The sequence below is a fragment of the Strix aluco genome, chromosome 4 (assembly GCF_031877795.1).
Source record: "Strix aluco isolate bStrAlu1 chromosome 4, bStrAlu1.hap1, whole genome shotgun sequence".
In the NCBI taxonomy this organism is placed as follows: domain Eukaryota; kingdom Metazoa; phylum Chordata; class Aves; order Strigiformes; family Strigidae; genus Strix; species Strix aluco.
In genome coordinates, this window is record NC_133934.1 from 55,041,636 (window position 1) to 55,065,258 (window position 23,623).

General features: G+C 35.0%; 1 long non-coding RNA gene across 1 annotated transcript in view; it reads right to left on the minus strand.

Annotated features, from left to right (window-relative positions):
* Positions 1 to 201: 201 nt before the first annotated feature.
* Positions 202 to 23,623, minus strand: part of LOC141922295 (uncharacterized) — a 42,644-nt gene continuing 19,222 nt past the window's right edge. The window contains exons 3-4 of the long non-coding RNA XR_012622943.1: positions 1,442 to 1,582; positions 202 to 300 (exon numbers count right to left, since the gene is read on the minus strand). This is a non-coding gene — a long non-coding RNA (uncharacterized LOC141922295). The remainder of the gene's footprint in view (positions 301 to 1,441; positions 1,583 to 23,623) is intronic.

Below are 23,623 nucleotides of genomic sequence, written 5' to 3' on the forward strand. Positions count from 1 at the left end.
GCTGAAGGAACTGTGAGACAATTATTCAGAGAAGAGGTTTAAAACAAAATATTGTAGTTCAAAAGATTAAAGGTTAATTGGTCATGTTGGATGTATTCACAATGCACCTTGATATTCAGAATCTTAAACTCATACTCACCTTCTCCTATTCACACTTATTTACAGCCTTTAACAAACCCCAAGTACTCACTGTCTTTCCTTATAGTTCCTCAATATGCAGAGTTGCGTGAGTCTGATGTCAGGAAAATCAATTTGAGGTTCATCTGACAGGCCAGTGATACTGACTGCAGCTCATATCCACTGAGATTTGGAGACATTAGAAAAATTACAGAAACAATTCAATTTTTCCTTAGTTAGAATTACTTGGAAATGCAATGTGGATTTTTAGTAATAATAAAGACAGGATGGGATAACTAAGCTACCTCAAAAAAAAAAGTTTTGTAAATTGGTAAGTAAATAAGAAAATATTTCCAATTAATTTGGGTGAAGAGGAGACATAACCAGTATCAATATATCCAAAGTCTTTCCCTTGCTGCCACCCCCCCCCCCCCCAAAAAAAAAAAAAGAAAAAAGAAGTAGAAAATACAGATTTTATATGCCCTTGCCTTCCCACAGGATTCTAATGGGGCAGAAGAAAGATGTATTTCAGTCTAAAGCAGTTTAACAAACTTAACAGCATGCTTCATAACAGACACTACTAGGAGAAAAGCTTGTTGTTTAGGAAGCAAGTATTAAAGTCAACATTTTCTAACATGGAACCTCAGACAAAAATTAATATTGCATTTTCTCTGCAGGACTAGTATGTGGTAGTTGGAGGTAAATAATGAGTTTGCAGTGGTTAAGTCAGTTTTCTAAATATTCTTTAATGTTATTTTAGCCTGTTTAAATTAAATGTTTCTCAAATTTCAGTTTCTTTTGTCTGCTTTTCTAATAAATTCAGAATATAGCCTTCATAATCATAATTGTTTCCACAGTAACGGATTACAACACTGAGAGTTCATTGCCCTATTTCTTAGAGAGAAAAAACGGCCCATGGGTAAGCCTTGCCATCTATATTTCATTTGCATGTAACTTTCCAGTTCCTCCAACATACATCCACAGAAAGAAAATATGTATTTGAAAACAAATGGAAATTAAATAGTTTTAACCCATCCCTGCAACAATTACAATTTCTTTTAGCTAAGAGTGAAGGATTCTGCTCTGAAATTATTTTTAAACTGTATTTAACCAAATATCATTCATTCTGAGTGCAGATATGAATGCACAGGTTGGAGAACTGTGAGTCCATTACTTGTTTCTCCACCATACAGAAAAAAGGCACTCACTGCCTAGTCCGACAAAGAAAGTAAGAGTGAGTATATTTCTACTTTGGACAATATACTAGAAAATACAATACTGTGTTTTGAATTTTTAAGGTTTCTAGCAATATAGTAATACTCACCATCATAGATTTCCTAAGTAGACACAGAGGGGATCACAACAGACTGCATCATTTTTGCAAAAGTACTCTTTGTCCAAGTGTCATCAGGATTCTGTAAAGTAACATAAAATGTTCTCTTGAGGCTGATGTTCTTGAGCTTAGCTGTGGATACAGAAATGTAAAAGTGCCATGTTATAAATACAGCAGCTGGATCAGGAGTTGGCACAAACAATACAAAACTTTACAATAACCCTGATTTTATCATTTCTTGGCAAACTTCTGAGCAGAAGGAAACACCTATATCCATTGTCCACACACACATTTCCAATGCTTCTGTAGGGAGAAACACTAAAAACTGCTCACCATAGGTATTATTACATATTATACTGTGCTGCTCTGAATTCTAAATTGTCAGTTTTTAAATAGTGCCAGAAAATGCAGAAACTTAGTATGTCTGAAGCTCAGATACCATATATTGGTGTATCTAAATATGTATTCAGGACCCTGGCACAGGAATCCTTTGAAAACCCTGAATGCTAGAGGTGATGCTTAAGGCATGAGTTAGTGGATATATAGGCTAGAATGAATGATAAAGAAGAATGATTTTTTTTCAAAGGAAAAGTGAAAAAGAAAAAAAAAGACAGAAAAAATAGTAGTTTGGAAAATACTACCTTCCAAGAAAAAAAACAAGTTGCATTTATGGTTCAGATTTTTAAAAACTTTAATTCCTCATATTTACTTCTTTGATTAGCCACATAATAAAAAGATTATACAGAGTGTGAAAACCAACTTCAAAGTGAACATACCTTTTAGGTTTAGATAATAAAGTTAAAGCATTCTGGAAACTGCTGATACACAAGACTGACAGTCAAGACCTTTCCTTAGCAGCCATTGTCTGAACATTCATTACCTGAATTGAATGGTAACCTACAATCACTGTAAACCATCTTCCAGAGAGGTGCTATTCTCACGGCAACTCTCTCCATGAGAAGGGAAAGCAAAATATAGTCTGCCAGCAATATTCTAGTGAAGAAGAGTGAAAAATGGTGCATGATACTTTCCTCCCCAACAGAGGAAAGCCCACTGTTTTTTCTGTATCCTTAAAACCTCCTGCAGTCTTGCAATACCTAGACATACCTATGGAATGAACTCAGACCTGAGTATACCAGCATGCTGCCTTGTTATCTCCATATAGTTTATCAGCTTTTTTCCTACCATGGCTGTGCCTCTGTATGTACACACAGTAATTAAAAGCAGAAATATGTAATTCAGCAGATGGCAGAGAAGACATCTTTGTCAAATCACCCTCAGATTTTACAGTTGGGAAAGGGAAAGGGGAAAAAACAAGAAAAGGAGAGAGCTTCTCAGAACAAGCTTTAGGAGAATACTCAGAATGGTAAATGTTTCTGAAGGAAACATGAGAAAACATGACAAAGCTGGAAGGAAGATTAGTGTATTTTTTGTCAGAAAACTGCAGACAAGAAAAAAAAAGAAGTTAGGGAAAGCCATGATTTAGTCATTGCAGGATTGTGTAGGAGCACAGAGGACCTGGAAAGTATGAAGTGGCAAAGTACTGCAGGATTAGGCCCTAAGCATCCTTCCTATCTCCCTAAGGAATTTCTTTAAAGGCTATAAGATGTGAGTGTACACTCATATTTTTCTCTCAAGTTGAAGTAGTCAAGATGGTAACAGCATGGCCCAGAGGTTGCACACACAACACTAAAACATTTACGTACAGGGTATTTTTATTTGCTGTGAAATGGAAATACCTCCACTGTTCAGAAGAAAGAACGAACCTTTAGAGCATGCTAGGAACAAAGCCTCATCGCTAACCATTGAGTGTTTGGCCCCATTAAAGATAATCAATCAGAAAAGATGCCAGTTATGGTGTTTCTTCTGATATGAACACCTTTCCAGCAGTAACTTGACTAAGATCAACAACTCATTTTACATATGCCACTGACCAACCATTAGATGGAAATGAATTTTAGTCACTACCAACCTGAGACAGATATGAACCAGTGACTTGGAGGTGAAAAGACTTGGATTACATTACCAGTCCTCTGATCTATCCTAGCACTTTAATACCTAGCTCCATTTCTACTTTTTACAGAGGATCAACCACTACAGACACACAATAACAAATAGCACTCAATGGTCAGTCACCATGCATTTATGTCAGGTTATCTTACTTAGCTCCCATCATTGATTATATTAAATACAATAATTCTCTGAAGAAATTGCACAATAAAGCATTAAAAGAATTTGAAAAAGAACAAATTCAATTAAATCTTTGAATCCTCAAAGATAAGAGAGGAAAAAAATCTCAGGAATATGTGGAAAAGGTTTAGTTAATGTTGGTTTTCAGACTCCTGTTAAAAAACATTATTTTTTGCTGGACAAATGACTAGCATTTTTTCTAGTATTTCTCAGCCACATAAATATATAGAAATCTCTGAGGTTTTTGAATTTATTTGAAGACACTTTCCTTAATAATCCTTCCTTTAAAGATATCCCTCTGCTTTAAGTATCACAATTTTGTCATTTTCAAGCCTAGTTGCTAGCAAGCAGTTTTACGGCTTTTATTTCTTCACGTTCAAGTGGCTGCCTGTAATCACATTTCCATTTATATGACTGGGACTCTAAAAACAAAACATGATAGAAAACATGGCCTTTCCTCTACCCATTACTGACAGCAAAGTAATGCAGCTGGTAGCATTGACAACCACCCATGGCACTCCCTATTCTCTGTTCCCTTAGCCCCTCTACTGGTTATCCTGATGAGATGTTGATGGTCCTCCAACATTTTATAGTGGTAGAGTGATGGTGCCTTTAATGAAAGAACAAGTGGCGACTCCAACTCTCTTATTTAATTGAAGGTAGTACAGATGCAAAGCCAGGAAAAAGACAATGTTGCAAAGAGTCCATCCACTGAATTAGCAATCTTTTAATGCAAACATATAATACGTGGCAGCATACAAACTTACATACTACATATTTACATCTTTACTCATAAGTAGAGGCATATATAAATACAGTTTGTAAATTCACACAGTTCTAAGGCCCTGTAAGCAGACACTGTTTGTCTCCATCAGTCAAGATCTATTTTTACTGTAAAACACTGTACCTATGGGCTTTGAAAACATTAGTGGGCTTGCAATATAGTTTATTTTAATACTTCTGAGCTGGGTGTAAGTTCTTCTATGTTTATAAGTTCATATCCTGTAATCATCTACTTAACTAAGATCTTCATCAACTAATGAGATTATTTCCTGAGTGCATACCATAAAAGAATTACACACATTATTATAGAATTGACAATGACTTCATTATGCATGAAACTAATCAAGGGCTCAGTTTTGCAGAATGTTACTCCAAAGTGTACCTTTTATTTCCACAAGTGCTTTAACAAATAATGTATATAAGGAGTACTTATGCCAATACACATTAGGAGCTCTCAGGTCTGTGTAGTTAAAATCTCTATAGATTTTTTCAAATGTCTACCTCTGCACCTCAAGTGATATTTATATTTTAATCAAAAAGGTGTTGTATCCCAGAATTATAATGAACTACAGAAAAAATCATAGCTTTAAAAGGAGATTTCAAGGAAAGACTCTTAAAGGGTGAAAAAAGAGAGTTGTAATGGATTAAACAGATGTTCTGAATTGACATCTGAATTGATCGTCATTTTTCTTTAAAAAAAATATTAGAGGAATTGTATGGGTGGAAAAAGCGTTGGTGGGAATGAGTTTGAGGGGTTATAGCAGGACATTCTGGAGACCACTAGGGCAAATTAGTACTTAAATAGGCAGTTAAATGGCCAGGTAAGAGAAGTGCACTAAAAAAGATAAATACATGAGTACAGGTAAATCTAATGGCACTGCTATATTATATATGCAAGATATTCAGAGGATGCAGAAAAAGGGGCTTGATTCTTTTTTACTCTCAAGTTCTTTAATTCTTATTTTACTCTTAAACCACTTTACACTGTTTTGGCAAGAGAAAGCCCTTTGAAAATTTTCCAGAACATTAGATAGGAATTCTAAACTGAGACAGACACATTTTTCTAGATTACTTTATATTTTTCAAGTTTTGGAGAAAGCTCAAATTACCTTGCAAATCACAAGTCAGAAATATGGTCTGCAGAACGTATTTGCAAAGAATGACTTAACATTTGCAGGCCTTCTTTCTGTCAGTGAATCACCCATGATGCAACTCATTGTTATTTGTAATTGTCCTATTAATAGTTTATGAAAACACATTTCAGTATCAATGTCATTTGTAAATGTTTCTTTATAACTGATGACTTCAGACATTTGGTGTTTATAATTCAATGGCTGAATTTCTAAACCAGGTTTTTAGGGAACTGTCTGTTCCCTATATAGATACAGAAGTAAGGGAGAGAGAGAAAAAGCAAGCACTGTCACAAAAGTAAATGAGGAACATAGTGTGCTCCTCATCCGGGAGAAGTATCAGAAAGTCACAGTACAGCCAGGGCTCTATGTCTGAGAACTTTGATTATGCCATTAAAAAGATGGCCAGGAAGAGGCAAGAAGTGAGATCAGAAAACAGAATGAAAAAGAAATGCAGTTAAAAATAGAAAGAGAGGAAAGAAAGGAAGTGGGAAAGAAGGAAATTTTAAAGCAGCAAAAGTTCTGCACTGATGGTTACTTGTTCCCAGGAAGGAATCTGGAAGGCTGTATGAAAAAACATGAGACTTAGAATATAAGAGGAATAAATGGAAAGGAGAGAAATCAGTGATAATATCCAAAAAGACAGCACTAATGAAGAAAAAACCCCACAAACTAATGAGGAAATTCAAAAAAAGAACTAATGGGAAAGATACCTTCACATAAAGTAACCAAGCAGTCATATGTAACTGACTCAGTGTTCATATCACCATTTGTGAATATTAATCAAACAGCAAGAGGAAATCAGAATTATACTGTAAGCTGCTGTATATGCATTGGACCAAACAACTGGTTTGAAAACACCTATGAATTTACTTCAACATGTTCACTGGGAAGATTTTAAGCTTTGAACTCCTGTAGTCTGTCTATCAGAAACTTTTTACACCGATTTCCATTCAAGGCCACGTTGCTAAATATGTGCTGGGCTGTGTAACTACATGTTGATCAACGGCAATTGCATTGAATATGAGGTATTTTTTTGTCATTGATTTGCATTGGATCCACGTACAAAATGCAGGGTTTGTGAATACAAAAATCATTAGAAATGGCAATGCTTCTGTAGAGAACCATGGCTTAACATACTTTACATTTCACTGAAAACTTCAGAGACAAAGCATAGTCCAACCAACATTCATGGAGGTCTTCTAATTTTTAATATTTTCTAGAACTTCAAATGAAAATACAGACTAACTGGTTTTTATGTCCAAATCAAATTCCACTTGACTGAAATTGCATTTATTATGCATTAAGTAAATCTTGAAAAAGATCTTGCCTACTTCTTTGTACTACTTTATTTTTATTTCTAATTGTATACAACCAATATATAATTACTGTGTACACACACATTTTTTTTTTCTTCATGAGATTTAAATGTGTCACTCCAGCCTTCAAAAGCTGTTCCTTATTAACTCTCCTTTGTAGCTGCATAGTCTGGCAATCAACATTCAGTCTTAACACTAAATTCAAACTTCTAGTTATGGGTGAACTTGGTTCAGCAAAATTACCTCTTCATAGACTCTAAAACAAACAAATTTTCTTTGACTTAAGGAGACTAATTCTTTTTATGGCACTAAATGGCTAGACATTGTGCTGGTTAGATTGTCAAGTGTTCTTGAGTATTTAGAGATAATTTTACAAGTCTTCTGTGGGCTCCATGGTATACAGTGGAGTTCATTAGCATCGGAAGTGAATATAAAAATGCATCCAGTTTACAGAAAAATAAATGCGTCTTTTGCAGCATGCTGTCACTGCTCAAGTCAAGGATTTGGGATTTTATGATTGGGCTGAGATAGAAAATAAGAGTCTTAGGACTCATTTTTAATGTGATTATCTACTTATACTCAGCATAAACAAAAAAAACCCCAACTCAAAATAAAGCAATGGGTCAGTAAGTAGTGTAAAGAGCCTAGTAAACAAAAATGTTGTTAGATGCTTTATTTTATATTTGTCCTTGTAGTAAGTAATAAAATCAAAATGGGATGGCTGAGAATAATTTAAAAACTAATCAACATAATTCAAAATTGTACTGAATCTTGCAACCAAGGATCTCCAGATATTTTAAAACCTGGGCAAGTATACCTACATTTATTTTGCAGATGGAAAAAGTGAGGTAATTCTGTTAGTAAGGCAGAATTATGCTCTGTTGCTGCCTGCATGAAATCAGTTTGGAGTATAATTAAACTTAAAGAAATCAAATTGTATTAATTTTGAGTATGATTGAGAAATTTGGGACAAACTCTTAGGAAAGTAGTGAATGTTTACATGGACAAGCAATTGTAACTGCTCTCTCTCATCAAAACCTCATATGAGGTGTATTGGATTGAGAAGTTCAGAGTGAATAATGTCCACTTCCAATGATGTCTGTAATTTTAGAATTTGGTCACAAACATTGATCTAATGTGGGAAACAGTGAATAACAAATTACAACTGAAAATTACTGATACAAATACCAAGAGCATTTTTATTCCAGTGTTTTAATATTAATTAGAACCAGTATTTTAATTCATTATTTAATTCTTAAAAGACTATATACAAGTAAGTGCTTTGTCTAACCTGAACTGACCCAAACTACCATAAGCTGAATAAGTTAAAGACTGTCAGTGAACTGACAAGGACTTCTACAAGAAGACCTTTCTTTGGTCCTTCAGGTTTCCATTCTACATTCTTGTAAAAATGAGCCAAATTAAAAATCAGCCCATGAAAATTCAGAAATATGCAACCAGTAACCTCTCTGAAATTAAGTCCTAGGGTTTGCAGTCTTTGTGGATACAAAACCCAAAAGAAAATAAAAAGGAAAATGGTTTGATATTTGACATCTAAATTCTTTTAAACATTTTCCTTGGTGAAATTTTTAATAATTCAAGCAAAGACTGCAGTGTATTAATATTTATTAGCACCCTGCCTTTGCAGTTAAAACCAATCTGAATCTGACCTTCAGGTACAGGTGAGTGCCTTCCTCGTTAGCCTTCATTTATATAAAGCTATATTTGGGCCAGTGTGTTTTCAAATTCAACTGAGGTAATTTTTTTCTAACTTCTTTCCCCTTCTGCTCAATTAATGAACACCTATAAATACCACTACATTATTTTAGATAATACCCTTTAGGTCGCAAATGGACACATCTCTTCAGGAAAATGGTTACCTGAAGACAGAAATAGCTAATCAATATTGACCACAGATATTGCAATTTTATTGCAAATTTGTGTTTTTATACCTATATAAAGAAATAAATGGTGTTTATATCATAACTGATGGTTCTGCATTAGCAGATTCTCTCCTCCCTCACTGACCACATACTGGCCCACTGCTGGAAGCACTGAATCTTCTCCAGTGTATGTAAACATGTTGCTCAGTTACAACTTTCTGAAACTAAGTGTGGACAATCTTGTCTCTTAATGTCATGGAAGATAGGAAGGATTGGAGGGAGAATGATAAAAATTCAAAAAGCCAGAACTCTGCAGAAGCAACACGTTCATAGAGCCAGAAAATTCTCTCCTTCAAGGTACAAATTCAGTGGATTATCTTGAAAAGGCTAGGAAGGCTTCAGGCTTCAAAAGGAGGAGCTGAAGAGCATTAAATAAAAGAAACAGAAACTTCACTCTCCTGAAATGAGCATCTGGTCTGGATTTACTACTGATAGGATTATGTCCTGGAAGAGTGTAAACTGAAATCCATTTGAGTCTTTCAAACTGCACAAAAACGTCCCTTGGAAAGCTGTTCCCCACCCTCATTCACATCTTGCCTTTCTTCCTTCATATACAAGAGAATGAATGGTTCGTAAGCACATCCATTGCTCAACCCATTTCAGCCATCCATTTCTCTCACAGTAAGTGTAAAACCCATCTTTTTCAATTAATGCTAATTCTTAGCATTATCATTTGGGAGAACATAGGCACCAGCTTTGCTTCTCTGAAAATATGTTGGAAGCAGATGAGCTCACACCTACCATTTAGCTAGAGAACTTATCCTCTAGATAAGGCACAAGCAGATGCATTTCCCAACTCAGACTAATTCCAAGTGCAAATCAGCTATCCAGAAACACCCATAAATCCAGTACCTCAGAACAGTTAGAACAGCAGAATGACTTCTTTGGAAAGAGTCACATAATCCTAGCGTGTATGTAGGTAGCTTCAGGTTGGATGCGGATAGCAGCATCCCATACAGCTAAATTCTGCTGTTTTACATCCAAAAAACACTGCACTTCTGAGACATTGGGTATCTTTCCAGCACACATGCTACAGTTTTGGGGAGCCAGGAACCTCTAGTTTCTAACCAAGAAGCCAGAGAGAAACATGTGTGCTTATAAAATTTGTATAAACAGACTTTGCTCTCTTCTGAACAAAAATCACCCCCAGGGCCAGTTCCCAGAAGACTGGGCCTTACACTTTCAAAGATTGAGCCCTAGAAGACATGCACTGCAGTTACTTAGCTGGCTCCCATGGTAGGAGCACTGGGTTTTTCACTGCTAGTAAATCTTCATACAACAGCATTCACGAGTAGCATTTCATCTCATGTCTAGTTAGCTAAAAGGCCACTTCTGAGTACCAGGACAGCATGTCTCAACCAGCCAAAACTTCAGTCCTTCAGCAATGTGAAATCCCTACAGATGAGGACAATATTTTTTTAGGACCCTTCAAATACCACAGCTTGTAATATATTCTTGGTTTTTAACTTCAGGACAGTCAGACCCTAGGTTCTGCATATCAGAAATGTTACCTGAAATTACACGAGTTCTTAAACTTGGAATGTCATTGTCAGCAAAGCAAAAGTTCTCTGGGAAAAAAGAAAGAGCTCATCCGGTCCAAAAATATGAAAAAAAAAAAAATGGACAGGAATGAAGAAGCACCATAAAGCTCATCATTTTCTGATTGAAGAGCTGTCTGGGTACACTTCTTGACATTGTCTTCTCTAACACACACTGGCAGAACTATAGTTAAAAAAAATACATCACATTCAGTATTTAATTCTCTAGAGAATTAAGAGAATGGCATATGCAGAATTAGACATGTTCATTTAATGCCCTACAAAAAGCACTCTGCTACAATGTTAATATGTTTCTGAAACTCTGGCATTCCATTTGTGCCAGTTTCACAAAAAATACTGAGAAACTTTATTTCATATTTTCCCTTTCTAGAACAAGCGTAGTGATATCCCAGTTGCACATATATAAATTTACTAAGTGCCATTTTAAAAAAATGCTGGATTACAAAAAAATTGTTGTCATTACTGTGTATCATGAAAAGTTTTAGACGGTACCATATTTAAAGAGGATAAACGCAAAATGAATGGGAGGACTGTCTATAACAAGTACCATGAAAGAATTACATTGCTGGAAGGAACAAGCTGTCAGCAGATGTCAGGAACATCTACTAAATTCACCTGGAAGCTGTATGGTGGGGGCAAGGGGACTCGTTACAGTTCACTGCAGATGTGTCCGTGATCACACATAATCTTCCTGACAAACCAGCATTTCTCACCCTACATCTATGGGTGATGGTAGGACCATATGGCACTGATTTAGTTTCTTCTGGCACTTCAAAATTACAATTGGAATGGAAATACTATTTTCATAACTGATTGTACTCTGTTTGTTCTATCCTGGCAAGTGTCCAGTCAAATTTTCATTTCATAAGAGGGCTGAGCTCTCATAAACTGGAGTTGAAAATTTTGAGTAACAAAGAAGCCAAAATCTTTGGTATTTATTACAACGGGAAGACAATCTCCTTTTGCTAGGAACAGTTTAACCGTAATACAGCAGGGTCTCAGGAACTATTTGAGTAACTACTTGGAGCAAAGTTAGTAGGAAGAAGACTGGCAGCATAATCCTTGAACAAGTAATCAATGAAAGAATGATGACCCACACTGCACGATTCATTTCCCAGCAGTGTTCCCAGAAAAGTTAATGATGTTGTGGTGCAATTAAACCACATTGTCCACATCTTGCTTTTCTTCCTACATAAACAAGAAAATGAACAAGCTATTATTAAATAGGGAAAGCAATTAAAGTTGTAACGCTTTTATAAGATGCAGTTATTTTCCAGGAAATGCTTACTATGTATATTAAGGAAAACATTTTTTAAAATTCTTAACTAGTGAAATCCTGGTGCTTTAACATAACAATCCACCCCAGCAATCTGCCTCAAGAAAAAAGTGGAATTGTAGCAAATATTCTGCTTTGAAAAAGAAATATCTCTAATTCCTAGAAATTTCAGCTCAAACTGTTGTCTCACCATATTTAATCTCAAAATGCTTACCTTCATGAAAAAATATACTAACCTTGAAGAGATCTCAGACTGGACATAAATGTACAGTATTTTATTGTAAATAAGATGGAAAGAGTTTAAATGAAAGTATTCTGTGGGACAGAACTTGGCTTGCTGTACAATTTGCAAATCATTGAACATTTTCATGCAGTAATTGCTCACCATAGCTGATAATTAACATTACAGTAAAAAGCTAGGAAGTGAATCCTCAGTGTTTTCTTATAAGCCCATAAAATTTTAAAATTTATTTTGCCCTTTAGAGCAACAAGCAGTATCATAAGTCCATTTCTGTACTGATACTATCTTTCAGAAACTTGCTTTGTTTTTCTGATGCCAAGCCACTAGATTAATTTTAATACTTTAACTCATTAAACAGATTAAAGTAACAGCACAAACAAACAAACGAAATAGCTTTCTCAACATTCAAAATTTTTCATGTAATCATTTGGTCATAAACCAATTCTTCTAACAGCTATGTTTTGCATAGTACCTCCAAAAAAGAAAAAAAAAAAAAAGCCAAACATTAAATTCATCATTCTACTTTCAGTAAAGCTCATGTTATTTCACTGCAAACATTCACTGCAAATAAATACTCACTGCAAAAAGCACTTTTCCCGTTTCCTTGGAAAAACAAGGTTTTTGCTACCAACACCTCTCTAATATCTGTGTTTAAATCCAGCAGCACAGCATCACTCCAGTGCACACAAAAACACTTAAGGCATGCAAAAATCTACAAGGCTACATTCTCAAAGTTATGGTATCACAAAATATTTATTCACACAGGGCTAAATGACAATGATGGATGCCCTCCTATTTTTTTGTAAAATATTCCAAAAGATCCTTGCTCTGAGCATTAATATATGGTTAATGTTAATATACCATTAATATGTGAGACAGGCACAGACCCCTTAGTTCAGGAAGGTATAACTGCTCATAGATAAATCAAGTCTAGACACAAGTTTATCTTCCAGGACAGCAGTGAGCATAAGCAAGTTACTGTTATTATCAGGCAAGCAAACTGTTATTGTCAGTCAGGCACACAGATATGATAAAAAATAAATTACTTGAAAACAACCAATTTAATTTATATGTAAGCTGGATCAAGGCCAAATGCAGAGCAGAATGAAGGAGTGAAATATGTTTTCAGGTAGTTCTCTCCTGCTGCATTTTAAATAAGAGTTATTTTCATGGAAGAGCAGCTGACGTCTGCACAGCTCTGTAACTCACAATATTGAAACAGTCCCAGTAAAAAAGAGTAATTGCCTCTTGTACACAAATGGTTCTCTGTATGCTTGTATGGTCTTTCAGTGTTCTGGGACAAACTAGTTGAAGTGTTATAAAAAAACCCCAGTGATATTATAAATTTTAAATAGGCAAAATGAATAGATGCAGAGTGCATAGAATAATACAACTCACGAGCATTATCATGTCATCCTTTTACAATTTTTACTGAATAGATAGTACATGATGCATACAGTATGACAGTCAATTTAAGGGCTGAGTGAGCTGCAGAGATATGGACCTACAACCCATCAGAATGTGCTTTAAATATAACGATAACTTTCCTCTTTCACACATTAATACCTTAATTTTCTGTTTGTATTCCACTGTCACAGTTTTTAAACATTAGTAAAAACTTTCAAGTAACATCTCCCTCTTGATGACAATGATGCAAACTTTTAAATCATCATGGGCTACCAGGAGAGCAGTAGAAAAATGATTAGTACTTTTTATTTTATTTTAACAATTAAGTTCTGTGCATTTTCTAAAGAATGGAGTTTAGCAGTTGAACAAAACACCTATTGTAACTCCAGGCAGCAGAGAAAAAGCTGCCTCTTGGAAGGAATTTTTTAAACTTGTTTCCCCCCTAGACCCACACTGAACTCAGAATTACACAGCATGCATCCCATCTCCAGAACATGATTTGCCTTTCAGTCCGTTGCTTCCTGCTGCTGGTGAAACTTAAGCTGTGTTCCCTGAAAAGGTTCAACTTGAGAATTATTGCACTGCCATGGTTACAAGGTGAAATATATGGTAGGCTCAGGGGGCCACCAAAGGAAACTGGTGGTTTGAGAAGAAAAATGACCTCTCTATCTGGAATTTTTTTATATATATATATATGACCTTTTGCACTTAGGCATGCTACATATCTATGAAGTTTAACTGAGTATCTCATAAACATCATAATAGTGACCTGATTCACCTGCAGTGCACCAAGTGTGGTCCAATCATTTATAACATGTTAGTGTTACCTACCAAGGACATTACAAGAATTTTTTTCAGACACCAGTTCATTAGTAAAGCAAATATCTCTCTCTCTCTCTTAAAAAAAAAAAAAAAAGGGGGGGGGGGGGAGAACTTGTGTTTTTCTCAAAAGGGACTATGCATACTTGAACATTTGACATAAAAACATACATTCATTATAACTCCTGTAACTGCATGCTGTTAATAGCATCCGGTAACATTGTCAGTGCCTCCAACATAACAGAAGAGTTTACAGCTATTTTAAAACCTAGGACTGTGAATTAAGCCCCTGCTTGGATTTTCTTCAAATGCAGGCACAAGGATGGAGAGGTCTCTCTTGTATTGAATACAAGGTATCCGTTCTAATGAGAGAATTGAAAGAACTGATTTTTGAGGAGTCTTGAAAGCTCTGCACTCCTGTACTGTACAATAATGTACATGCTGTATATGGCAGGATCTAGCCCATAATGCCCTCTTTAGGAATATGCTAAGGTTACTTAAGCAGGGATAGACAGAAAAGGTATGAAGTTATTAATGTAGACATCATCCATTCCCTGCCTTGAATGCATAGATACAACACTGGGATTACTATCAACCAGCAGTTTAGAGCCAAATCTCATAACTATGAAGGAGAATACTAAGAACAGAAAGCAATATCCTCAGCAATAAGGATTTATATGGCTGAGTATCCAAAAGAGCAGACAGACAGTCGTTACCAATACCTACAAATGTAACAATAAGAACACAGTTGCTAAAAGGAAAAATAAAACAGAATGCTGAAGAGATAATCCATGGCTCACACATGGTTGCTCATGAGCCTGGGAGTTTTCAATTACACATTAGATCTAACATTTTTTATAGACATTAACAAGATTTTTTACAGATTATCCCAATCAAAAAATATCTTTTGTATATGGTACAGGACATCTAAGCACTTTTTTCTTATGCATGTATTATGCAGTCATAGAAAACAACTATAACATATTTCATACGCAGCCTCCATTCAGTTCTCAGGTATTGCACTGTATAGAGCAGTGATAGTCATGCTTTGCTAGTCTAGTATCTTTTCTGAATGATCCTCCTAGATGCTTTTCTGTTCACACTCTGCAGCTAAACTTACTCTTCTCCTCCTCCATACTTCAAATTCCTTATGCTTTTTCTCAGAACAGTTATGCACATCAGTCATTTACTGTTTTTCTCAAACTTTTTCCTGCTTGACTACATTTTTTTCCTTCTCTCTTTTCATATTCTCTTGCTTTTTTATTTAAAATATGAAGTGAGTGGTTCAAAAGATTGATGCAAAATATGAGCTAAGGCAAAATGTAGTAGAGTGGTTTTTAACCCTACTGATAGCTGTGAGATTCTTCATAAAAGGTGTCTGTTTTTCTTATTGCAGTCTGCCAGAATTTTTAGGTATAAGAAATTCCAAAAGGAACCCAGAACTGAAGAGCATATAGATTCCGAATTTTAAAAGTTTTTTGCATTTTCTGACATGTTTTCTCATATTTGGAGAAGAATGGTTATAAGAAAGCAGAACAGATTTTAACATACAATTGCAATTGTCTTACTGTTTGATTTAGAAAACAGCCTAATGAAGTTATGCTGTATTATGCATTTTAAGAATTTTTAAAATGTTAAGAAATAATAATGAACTTTGAAATGTCTTCCAAAGAGTGCTTCTCTTCAATAGAAATTTGAAAATCTATGGTTATAACTGGAAAAACAAGCATATTCTCCCTTGCTGATAAAAAAAATGTTAATGGTTGCAACAGTTTCAGGGACAAATTCTGTAAACTGATTAGACAATAGAGATTTTATCATTGCCACTCCTTCTAACAGTCCAGAATGTTAGAAAAAGTTTCAGAAGATCATTATAAACACAATTATATAAACATTTTTATACTGATTTATACAACAGGCAAAGGTTTTATGCAGAGCAAAAGTTCTTGTACTTTTGAGAATTCAAATCATTTAGGCATATATGATCACATGGCTTCAAAACAGGTTAGTACACGACCTGTAATTCAGTGTATAGCATCACTTTAAAATGTCTTTAATTATCATATGGAAAGCTAAGATAAACTAGTTTTATATGCAGAAATCTGAATCCATTGTAAATACAGTGTAACTTTTGTCCTGATTATATATATTCAGTAGAAGATCCACTGAGGAGAAAAAGCGATCCTGAAAGTTGATAATCACTAGATAGTTAAGCAGTAAAAAACACTTTCTTAAAAAGCAGTTCAAAGGAATTTTGGTGTGAATGACATGAGGAAGATTTCACTGGAGTGCTGAGTTTCCATCAGAAGTAAGCACAACTGGTATGCCCAGAGATCAGACAAAACGTCTGCAAAAATAAGACACTGGATGATTACCAAGAATGCCCAGCTCAGCATATTCCATATGCCAGCAGAACAGCCTGCACACTCTGTAGCAGAACCTGTCTTTCAGATAATGTCTGTCCAGTGAAGACAAGTAGCATGATCTTAGATTAAGCTGAGGGACAAAAAGAACATTTCAGCTACTAGCACTTTCATGGCATGAGCATTTCTTCCACAAATAGGACTAGCCTGCTGTCCAAGTAGGCCAAACCAGTGTTTGGCCACTACGAACAACTCCTTGGACTTTGGGAAATTATGGCACCACTGTCCTTGTAAGGAAACGAAAGGACCAGGGCAGTTACAGAACAGGACCATGCATTTCTTAGTACTAAAAAGAAAGCAAGAAAAAGATGAAGTGAACAAAACAGATAGTTAGTCTTCATATTAGGCATATCACATTATGTTACATAGAGCACTTTTTTTATCTTCCAAAAAAATTCAGAAAGCATCCATATAGCAAATGTGATTTCAAAAAGATATATTGACATGTCATCATTCTAGATGCTCAAAAAATTCTTACAAGTATGAAAGCATTTTGGGTGATGAGTTAAAGCATTTTAACACATCGCAGTTAAAATCATTTTTCATTCTCTCAGATTATACTTTAAAGTTACTGAAGTACTTTAAAGCACTTGTTCACAATGTATTACAATGTTTATGACACTGCAGTATTTCTACAATATTACACTACTTTTTTGAGTGACATACATTTTACACCAAGATGGAATTTAAGCAAATGGAAGGATTTGTATTTTACGTGTAGTTTGTAGCTGATGCCTCACCTGCCTTTCTGAAATGGAGGGACTAAAGCAGTAAGCTACAATTCATTTTATTCATAATAAAAACTGCATAGAAGAAATCATTATGTCCCAACTGATTACAAAAGCCTATTTAATGAAATGCATATTTTTGAAGACTCAGAGGTACTGTAATGTTTGCGCTATTATTTAAGAACCATTAAGTACGATTGTGACAGTAGCTCTATTAAATATTTTATAGTCTTCTCCATGTATGTTTATTTTCTACATCAACTTTTGCTCTTTTACAATATTGTTCTAATAATTCAGCATCTAAGCAATGCCACATTTCAATAGATTGAAGTTAGCAGGACATTTTTCTGGAAAGGGGAAAAAAAGTTTCTGGCAAAAAGCCTACCTCATCTACATGAATTATAAGTGCTTTAAAATAATTTGCTGTCTCTAGGTCTCTATAACCTTGCAAGGAAATTTTTAAGTGTTTCAGAAGCAAATTTACGTAAGTGCAATAAAAGTTTCAAATCTTGGATTTGTACTTCCCAAAGTACATTTTTGCCATTAACTTTTGGTTTTAATGACAATAAGAAATGAAGCCTTTGTTCTAGCTATTTGAAATAACAGCATCTCCATACAGTTCTTTAGATTAAAACATTCATTAGTTAAGTGAAGTCACGTTATGAAGATGATTTAAAGGCAACAGCAAGCAACGCTAAGCTTGACCATCTTGTAGGAAGCAACCCCCAGATGGACCCTGGCCAGGACAGGTGACGATTGAGAATTTGTATCACATTTCCAAGACTACAGCTGGTTGTACAGTTTAGATCTAGATTTTTGACCTTTGATGTCTGTCTTTCTCAAACCTCTCCTCACCTTCAGTTACAATCAGGATCTAAATCTTCCCAGAGTTGGAGGTTGTTCAGTTATGTGGGTCAATAAAAGTCTTCTCTGTTTAAAACCAAGAATAATTTTTAGACTATATATTGTGTCATGACATTTGGCAGGAAAAAGAAAAAAGCCTAAGTACCTGCACATCGATGTCTACACAGTTCTGGCGGCAGGAAGTATTGAACAAAATGTATTTCCCACTGTGAAGGAATGCATTTCTGTACAAACCTAAATGTTTTAATTTGACCTATCTGCCTATTATAACGGTGAACATTCTCAAGTGTACCAAGGACAGAGTGGAAATAATGGGATAACTTTTGCTGAAAAGGGAATTATGGCAAAAAAAGAACTAAATTCTTAAGCAAATAAACATTGATTTAAGGCAAGTGCAATGCAGTTGTAAGAGTAATCATCATCTTTGGGACAGCTACTGCACAGCGCTTCTATCTGTAAAGACTGTTTCTAGATGGCAAAATGTTTTTGATTCATGTTATGAGCTTGATTCATGTTACACGTTAAGTTCCTAAATGCTGATAATTATGACATCCATCTCACACAGAAGATAATCCATATTAACATGACAATCATTAATGCTCCACACATAATAAAAAAAGAGAGTCATTTCTGTTAATATACTTAGTGTTACTTAATAATCCTCCCAAGAGAACATTTCAGTCACTTTATCCTTGCAAATCCAAAAGATTATTTAAGGTTTGTTTCTGTCATTTTGAAACATGTCCATTGTGGATTCCTGCTCTAGCATGACACTCAGTATATTTTTTAAAATTAATTCTATGAAATGGTATTCCTCTGCGTAAGAAAGTTTTAGGACATGAAAAATAGTTAAGAAAAATATATTGGTCTTGATAAGCTGAAAAAAATGGTTGCTAGATCTTAGATTGAAGATTTTCCCATGATCCTCATAAGAGTAACACATAAATTCTCTTTTTTTTTTTTCTTCCCCTCAAAAAATCTAAGACTCTAATTAAAACTACCCTGGATCCAAAAATGAAATCAGTAATTTTTAAGAGAAGCATAACACTCAACACTATTATATTGTACACTTAATTGAAGATACTCAGAAAAACCCAAAATCTACAGTGTTGGTGTAACATATGGGAGAGCTCACACTTGAAAACCAGCTCCGGTTTTGATATTCAGTGGTTACCATTAAAAGTAATATGGCAGCAATTTGCTAAACATAGCATGGATGACTAACAAAGTATCTTGTGTTTCACAACATACTTTTTATTCAAATTTACTTGTATCTCACTTTCCATAAACTTTGCATGGATCATTTTTACTTTAAAAGTCTAGGTATAAACAAAATATGTACGGTATGTATAGGTATGACAAACATCCCTTTACAGAGAGCTTTATCAAGCACCCTCAAAATAATAGCAAAAACTTCCTAGAGGTATTAAACTGAGTATTAAAATACAGTTTGTGTATCTTGCTGGTCAACCTTTGCTGAGATGAAGATCAGTTCTGGCACCAGAGAATCACGGTAACTAATTGCGCAGGTAGGAAAGATGAAATGCCTGGATTTTTTTTTTTTTTTTTAAAGTAACTATTTTTCTTGTATAGACCCATCAAAAGCAGGTAAGGGGGAGAGGATATCAAGGTCCTAAACACAGAATGGACACTTTAAAGACAAAAAAGTAGGCAAGTTTCTGGATACATAAGGACTTTTTTTCCTAGGCTTCCTTAAAAGTTTGTCTCTTTTTTCCCAAACAACACTAAACACTCTAATAAAAGGTGCCTATAAATCTGCCTATGCCCTCAGGCCACCACAACTCCAATAAAAATACCTGAGGAGGAAAGAAAGGAAAACAAAGATGGAAGAATTTATTTTCCAGCTTTCAGCAACTAGTTCTTTCCCCTTCTTTTCACTAATTAAAAATTCTTATTATATAATTTTCACTTGGCAGTTGGTTATTCAGTGAAGTAGTAGAAAATAATTCTGGCTTCCTAGAATGATTGCCCAGCTGTTATAGGAGGCAGGTGAAGAACATTACTGGAGTCACAAAGAGATGGTTGCTCAGAATACTCCCTGCTCTGTTACCCCTTCTCCCAGTTCAAACTGCACATTTCATTAAACGGGAGAGCCCTCAGAGTAACTCCAGGTTAATGGCTGTGTCTGTCAATGGCTTGTTGCTATCCTGAACAGAAAGAACATTTTACCATGTTGATCAAAGATCCTAAACTTTTCAACTTACTGTTATGAATATTTGGAAACTCTTGTCTAATTCTCTTTTTCAAATTCTCTTTTTCTTTCCTGCTTCTCCTCTCAGCCTTCCACTGCCTAATGGTATTTCTTTTTTCTTATTTCTTTGCCTCTCATTCCATTTAAAACAACTTGCTCTCTCATCACCTGCCCTATGCTGCTTTTTGTTTATTTTTCATTTCTAGCAATTCATCTTCCTTCCTTCCAGCCCTTACTTCTACAGGGAGATAAGATATATGTGAGTATATAGAGCAAAATTCTGGTTTTGCTGAAGTTGATAACACACCTCCAACTGACATCAGCACAGCCCGTATTTTAGCTGTGTACTGACATTTGATAGGAAACTTCTGAATAGTTTTCCCCCTTATTTGTGATAAATGCACATGAATTTTTGATAAAAAATAAGTTCAGGAAAGTTAAACTGCACACCCTATTCAGGAAGGTAAAAATGGTCTTATTTTCAAATGTAATATGTAGATATAGGAATCATGAGACACATTTCTGAATGTATTATCTTTTACAAATGACATACCTCAAACCTTTTGCATCTGTAACCCCTTTTTTGCAGCTGCAACTCCTTTTGTCCTTCTTTGAAAGGGACTTTCTCTCTCATATGCTCTCTCCTTCCCCTGTGTCCTTTCAAGTAACAGCAAACCATCCCTAATTCCAGGCTGCTGAAGTGGGTGCTACACAGAAAGGTTATAACCCAAGACCCATTAGAAAACTGTTTTCCTTGTACTTGTACCATCATCCCACTGCCCCAGGTATTTTTTTGTAATTTTTTCTTTGCTGTTTTAATGTTAACTGTCAGTTATTTATCATTCTAGTTACTAAATGCCTTTCATTACAAGTGCATAAATACAGTTCATATTAGAGTCCAATCTCACTCATTAAAATTTAAGTCAAGATGTACTCCTCCCATCTTCTGAGTTACTCCAGATTCCTGCTAATGGAACAGTGCAGTATTTGAGATTTTCTTTTTCGGTTCTAACAAGTGAATCCTCTTCATTATTCTGCCATTCTGCTACCTTTCTTCTGGCAGTAATACCCTAGAATGGATAGCATGAAGCATTTGCCCTTGCAGATTGTTACTTTATTCAAACAGCTGTTACTCATGCACTAAATATAAGGTGAATGATAGAAAAAGACTTTGTGAAGCCATATATCAGGACAAAAGTTTTATAGCTTTAGTGTTGCTTACAAATCAATCCCTCTGAGTTGGGCTACCATTAGTAGCTTTTAAGATTGTGTAGAGCTGTGTCATTCACTGCCGTTTTGACACATTAATGCATTCACGGTATGTGCAGGCAGACATAACTTCTCTGAAGTACTATTAGAGTAATTACTAGGAGTCTTCAATATGACACGCAAAGTTAAGAAAGGTGACAAAAAAGTATGTAGGTACTCAGATACTCTTAAAACATTCATTCAACATTGACAGTGCATAATTAAGAAACTACAAAAACATTGAGACGAGGAATGTCTGCTGTGTATACTGTCAGAGAAAACAAGCATGAATGAAAAAGGCAATTATGTGAAAATGATGGCTGATACTGTCAATTCTGTTTCAGTAAAAAGAGGTTCAGAGAATCAGGGTAAGAAGTACTAGGTTTGCTCAGTTCAGTTCTTTCACATAGAAAAATGCTAAAATCTCATTAGCGTTTAGTAAAAAGGATGCAAATTTTCGAAGCCATTTAGGAGGCAGCAGATGGTAGTAATGAATCCTGAGTCAGTGTTTAGAACCTTTGCAACTCAGAAAAAAATGCATTTCTGGATTTCTTCAATTATCACAGATGTCTCCTAAAGTAAATTAGTGAGAACATGGAACGTTATATGGAAAACAGATCTTTGTCATTACAAACAATTTTACTTTATTCTTTCTCAATCAGGTTTATTTTTCCTAAGTATTACTCTGACTTACAAATTAAGAATGCTGAATATTACTTCCTCTTTTCATCCAAAAACACTCTTTCACTCCCCACATGTATTGTTTAATAAACTGGTTCAATGGATCAGGTACCTTAATATCAAAATTCTTCTGCTGTCCTTCCTTCACTTCTAACTAGGGACCATCAGTATCTTGACAACTCATTGCCTCATGGTCTATTGACTGAAGTGCTATATAGGAGTAATTCCTTGAACAACATCTTTGTGATGTTGTGCAACAGCTGGGATTACTGTGAGCAAACAAGTCTGGAGTGCTTCTGGCTTGAGGCTACACACAGGTATCCTCGGGATTCTGAAGTCTTTATAGTACATTTAAACATCATGCTTAAGATTATGAAATCACCACTCATAGCGATAACATAGTTTCAGAAAATTTCTGTAGGTTATTTAATCTTGGTATACGCATGAAAAGAAATATACAACTATCTGATATGAATTCAAAAAAATAATCCTTCTAAAAGCCATTCAATACAACTGAAGCTACTCAAGTGCTTGCATATAAGTAAAGAGGTGGAGAGTGGTCCTAAGCTTTTCACAAGTTTTATTTTATGTTGTTGAAACATGTCCTGAATGCTTCCTGCCTAAGACCCAGCTGTAACAGTCTAATACTTCCTTCACATCCCAGTCTGTAAATGGCAGGTCAAGAAATAGCCTTCCTTACATTCATATTTGATACTTCTAGTATAACAATTTTCAGCAGGTAAATAGTTAACTCTTTTAGGAAAACACATTTTCAAATCACCATACCTAAAGCTAAGTTGGTGTTTTGCAAGAACAAAAACTGATTAAGGACATCAACACTTGGCTGTTAATTGTTTACAGCCATAAACTATTTCTATATTTAGACAAAGACACATTTTAAATCACTGCAGTTTATTTTATAATCTGAAATGAACAGCAAGAATATGGGTGATATTTTAACTGATTCATAAATATTTAAAAGTCTGCTGATTTTCAATCATATCTTTCTGCAATCTGTTTTTCATAAATACTGAATTTAGTGACAGGTTATTTTCAGTAAAATAGCACAATTATCATTCTTCTAGAAAAACAGTTAAAATAGCACAGAAAATCTTTAAAACTAGGAAGTTCCTTAGTATGATTTATTACCTAAAAGGTACTAATGTATTTCAGAAGCATGCTAAAGCTGTATTTCTGTTGCTCCTATTAAGAAATTCTAGCTTCCAGCTTGCCAGTTTGATATACGTTTCTTCATATGTCTTCTGTTTTTCATTGTTGTCACAAGGACAAAGTGAATTTGACAGCAATATTTACTTCTATTCTGCCAAGGCAAGAATATTTGAACACTGA